This window comes from Hippopotamus amphibius, chromosome 3 (genome assembly GCF_030028045.1).
Source record: "Hippopotamus amphibius kiboko isolate mHipAmp2 chromosome 3, mHipAmp2.hap2, whole genome shotgun sequence".
Classification (NCBI taxonomy): Eukaryota; Metazoa; Chordata; class Mammalia; order Artiodactyla; family Hippopotamidae; genus Hippopotamus; species Hippopotamus amphibius.
In genome coordinates, this window is record NC_080188.1 from 141,124,138 (window position 1) to 141,130,137 (window position 6,000).

Here is a 6,000-nt window from a genome sequence, read left to right on the forward strand (position 1 = left end):
ATTAGTAGTTGCAGTACCTGATAGTATATGCAATAGGAAGCACACAAGATCACCTATTAAGTATTCTTGCCAAAAATTATCCTGAATCTAACTAAACTGTTAGATCTGTAAAAAAATTAATAAATGAAAATCTCAATTAGAGTTGGGAAACAAATGGGGAGCTCTCATGCCCTGTGATGATAGCAGACCCAAGAGAAAGAAGAAAGACTCCCCTTCTTTCCTGGCAAGGTCTCAGCCAATGAAAAGTCATGGATTCTTTATTTAGTATAGGCCTCCTAACTCCCCTTTTCCGCTCTATGAAAGCATTGCCCCACAGGGCACTTGCAAGTGATTCACTGCAATTGCAGATCCCAAATTACAATGCTCTGCTGAGCCCAAATAAACACATCTTTGCTAGAGAAATACATGGCAGTCAACAGATATGTTTCAGGTCAACAGATCTCACATGCAGAACTAAATAAAGAAGATGATCCCCAAAAGTGGGGAACATACCCAATTGGATATCAAGGTATATCATATCAGAATAATAATTACAAGCTATGGTATTGACATAGGGAGAGAACCTGAGTGAAACAAAAAAGAGAACCAGTCCCATGCACATATGTAAACTTGAAATATGACAGAAGTGAATTTTTAGATCATTATGGGGAAAATGTATTTTCAATAAATGTTTTTGAGACATTTATGCATATGTAACAAATTAAATTGGATCCCTACCTCATGCCATATGCAAAAGCTAATTCCACATTGAATAAACACAAGTGTAGAAGAGAAAATTTTAAAAACATTCAGAAGCAAATATAAATCATCTTTATGACATTCACTTAAGGACATTTTAAGATACAGAAAGCATTAAAAATAAGATATTGATACATTCACTTTATTAAAATTAATGACTTCTGATTACTAACCATGACACCATAAAGTGAAAAAGATAAGTTAAAAAATGATGTGCCTTATTTGCATCACATGAAAACAAAGGATTAAATTGACTACTTCAGGGTCCACTATGAATCAAAAAGGAAAAGACAAACAACCCAATGGTAAAACAGACAAAGAAGAAAAAGGCAAATTAGGAATATGAAGAAAAACAAAACAAAAGAAAACAAAACATGAAAAGATGCTCCATCTCAATAGTAACCAGAAAGATGCCAATTAAAACCATAAAAAGTTACAATTTTATACTGACCAGGATGCAAAATTTCAAAAGTCTAGCAATACCAAATGCTGGTGAAAATGTGAAACCCTGGAAATGATTCAGTAAACATTTGAGGTGTGAGTGTTCATTGGGACTACCACTTGGAAATAAAGTGTCTTTGTTATCTTGTAAAGTTGAACAAAGATACTCTCTAAAGCTGTGCAATTCTACCCCTAGTTATATAACTCAGAAAATTCTAGCATATGTGCACAATGAGATTTGTTCCAGAACTATCAGAGTAGTGTTATGCATAATAGAAAAACTGAAAAACAGCTCCAAAATATTTTTGCAGGAGAATGGATGGATATGTTTGAAATATTCATACAATACAATATAATGCAGCAGAGAAAGTTAATGAACTAGAACTATGCAGACAACATGAATGAGTGTTAGAAACATTAAAATGAATGAAAGAGTAAATTGCAGATTACATACAGTATTTTTTAAATTGTGGAATAGTTTGCATACAATAACATACATTCTTCTTGGTGTGCAGTTATGAGTTTTGACAAGCACAAGAGTAATGTAACGATTACACAATCAAAATATTGGGCAATTCCATCATCCCCCAAATTCCTTTGTGTTCCTTTGGAGTCATCCTGTTCCCCCAACACCAGCCTCCAATAAATACTGATGTTTTCTGTTCCTATAATTTCCCTTTTTCCAGAATGTCATCTAAATGTAAGCATATTTGATACAGCTTTTTGAGTCTGATTTTTCTCTTAGCATTTGTGGGCAATCCATATTGTGTTTCATTAATTTATCCCTGTTTTACTGTTGGGTAATATTCCATGGTATGAGTGTACCACAGTTTATTCATTCACCACTTTTGGGTTGTTTCTAGCATTTGGGAACTATGAATAAAGCCACTATAAACATTTACATACAGGGTTTTGTGTCAACTAAAGTTTTCTTTTCTCCTGAGAGCAAAGATCTAAGAGTAGAATTGTTCAGTTATATAGCAAATATATGAATAACTCTATGAAGCTGCAAAACTATTTTCCAAAGTGGTTGTGCTGTTTTACATTCCCACCAACAATGTATGACTTCAGATTGATTCACGTCCTCACCAGCACTTGGTATTATCAAGTTTTTAACTTGTTTGTTTAATCAAGTCATTCTAACAGGTGTGTAGGGATACCTCATTTGATTTAAGTTGTATTTCTGTGATGATTGATGGTATGAGCATATTATCATGTACTTATTTACCATGTGTTCACCATTTGGGGTGAAGTCGTTGTTCAAATATTTTGTTCATTTTTTATTTATGTTTTCACTAGCCTGGCTAAACTGATCAGAGGGTAGCAACAGATAGATCTGAAAGATACACATTACTAAAACTGAGACAAGAAATAGAAAACGTTAAAGCTTTGTATTTTTTAAAGAAATCAAGAACCGAATTCCAATTTTTCACACGAAGAACACTCGAGGCACAGCTTTACTGATTAATTCAACATAAAAAATAAGGTCAACTTACATACTCATGCAGGAAATAGAGAATGAAGGAATACTTACCAACTCATTTCAAAGGGTCAGCGTTATCCTGGCATCATAGTCAGACAGATATCTTTAGTGAGTGTATACATAACAATCTTTAACAAAATACTGGTAAATTAAATCAGCAATATATAAGAAGATACTACATTGTGACCAAATGGGATTTAACTTGGGAATGCAAGGTTTAACATATGAAAATCCAGTAATTTACCATACTAAAAACATAAAGGTGAATAACCATGTGATCATGTCAATAGAGGCAAAAAATGAATTTGACAGCATTCATGATTTAAAAAGCTATCAGAAAACTGAGAAGGTGACTTCCTCACTCTAATAAAGAATATCTGTGTAGGTTTACTTCTGGGCTTTCTTCTGTCCCATTGGTCTATATGTCAGGAAGTAAGATGCCTCCAGGTGCTGTTCTTTCTCAAGATTGTTTTGGTTATTTGGGGCCCATTTGGTTCCATATAAATTATAAGATTATTTTTTCTACCTCTGTAAAATAAAATGCTGTTGGACTTTCAATAGAATTGGATTGAATCTTTTAATAACTTTTGATAGAATGGAAAATTTGACAGTATTAAGTCTTCTAATCCATGAACATGGGTTGTCTTTTCATTGGTTTTCATCTTCTTTATTCTCATTAATCAATGTTTTGTAGTTTTCATTGTATATGGTTTTTACCTCCATGAAGTTTATTTCAAATTTTTTAAAATAATATTGTGAATGGGATTGTTTTCTTAATTTCCTTTTTAGATAGTTTATTGTTAGGATATACAGATACAACTGATTTTTGTGTGTTGCTTTTGTATCTTGAAACTTTATTGAATCACTTACTCTAACAGATTTTTGTGGAACCTTTAGGGCTTTAAAAATATACAGTCATGTCATCTGCAAACAGAAATAATTTCACTTCTTCCTTTACTATTGAGATGCCTTTTATTTTTTTCTCTTGCCTAAATGATCTGATTAGTACTTCCAGGACTGTGTTAAATAAAAGTGGCAAGAAGGGACATTCTTTTATTCCTGATCTTAGAGTGAAAGCCTTCTGTTTTTCACTGTTGAGTATGATGTTAGCAGTGGGCTTTTCTTAATTCTGTTAAGATAATTTCCTTCTATTCCTAGTGTATTGAGTATTTGTATCATGAAAGGATTGAATTTTGTCAAATGCTTGTTCCGCATCTATTCAGATAATCGTATGATTGTCATCTTTCTGTCAATGTGATGTATATTTATTGATTTGCATATATTGAACCATCTTTTCATCTTAAGGATAAATCTCACTTGATCATGGTTGTATGGTCCTTTTAGTGTGGTTTTAAATTCAGTTTGCTAGTATTTTGTTGAGAATTTTTGTATTTATATTTATCAGGAGTCAGGCTGCCTTGCTTTGGGAAGCCTTCCTGTTAATACCACAGTTTGCTCCTTCTGCAAAACTATACCTCCTAGAAGCTTTTCTTAAGTTCCAGACTTAGTAAAGTGCTTTCTCTGTTCTTCTACTGCATTTACTGTACTTTACGGACATGATTTCTTTATGAGTGATTCGAAAGGTGTAAAATCATGGATTTCCAATTATATTTCCAATCACAGTTCTTGACACATAGTGATAACTAATAAATGGTAACTCCTGTTTATCAGTTATAATTACAGCTTTCAAGAAGCACATAAAGTACTCACTATGACTGTAAACAAATAACTTGGCATGTCATAATGGCAACATGAAACAAGTAGAATGTTGGCACAAAAAAGGGAATAATCCACTCATGGTGGATAGAGGCTTAGAGTAGGGCTCACAAAGGATGAATAAAAAGTTGCTTACCAGAAAAGCATAATAGGGTTATCCTAGGAAAAGGCAATAGTATGTACACAATAGTATATACACAAACATATGAAATATCATTGTATATTTAGGTAAATGCAAATAGTTGTGATGGTTAGGGAATTAGGTTTGAGTGGGAGAGCAGTGAAATATAAATTTGGAAAATTCAGGAGGGGCAAAATTATGGAAAGCCTGGTTTAAGAGAATATGGTACTTGGATATTCCCTGCACACATTGAGAGACATGCAAGCATTTTAATATAGAAGAATTATGTGTTGAAATTTATTTTAGCAATATTAATTGTTCTATATTTTACCCAGACAGCAACATAGAGCAGAGATGTAAGAATTACATTTTTCATTCTCCATATATGCTGCTTTTAAATTTCAATGCTTATATGCTTCAAAAGTTCATAGAAAATTGTTTCTTACCTTGTGACTGCCTTTGGGATATCATCAAATGGCCATTGTGGTCCAAAGAATCCACATCCACTGGCTATTAATGCAGTCATCTTCTCACTTTTCAAATTAATTTGAGCTCACGTTGCACATCTTCATACAAAACAGATTTAAGTTAAAAGGATCCTTTAAAATACATCCTCTTCTGATGGTGGTAACTTCTGTTTTCAACTAGTATGATGTAATACAGCAACTATGACATCATTCATTAGGTTTCTCCAAGGGTCAGAACAAGGAGGGAGGTGGCCTACTAGGAAAATAATGAACCTCTGTGCTTTTTTTCTTCCCCATGTTCTTTTACAGCCTGAACCAAACTTTGAGAAAATAGTGTGTCAGCTATTTAAATACTTGTCAATCTGATGATCCTTAAAGACATGCAGTAAAATGAATATTATGCAGTATAAATAGGTGTATTTTGTCATACATGTACACACACATTCAGGCACACACAAAAACACCTGTGTTTGTGAATTTGAATGTGTAGTTATATAGGTACATCAGTTGGAAGTCCCGTGCTTTTGTGTGTGTGCCTTTGGAGATGTGCATATGACATGGTGAGGGAAGAATAGGATCTGAGTATATCCAGCCAGATGAGCTATGTTTATTAATTTAAACAAAATTTATGAGCAGACATTACTTTAGACCTGAGTATGCAAAAGAATAGACATAGTTCCTGACTTGAAGAATTGTATCTACATCCAGTAGGAATACACACAAAATGAAGAAATAAAATTCAAAGTAATACATTCTTTGATAGAGCCATAATGCATCTCTGTAGAAACTGAGGAGATGACTGTGAATTCAGACACTTAATCCTATTCTGCACAATGTACACATCCAAGAATTGAGGCTATAAGAAGACTAAGATACAGGCCTTACCTTGAAGGAGTTCAGATCTATAAACAGGCAATCAGGGGACAAGTAAATGTCTCAGCCATATTTCCCACACATATACATCCCACCTCAAGTTTTATTTTGTTTTTGGCCTGGATTATTTTAAACTGCTCTTACCTATTGATTTTTTTCTG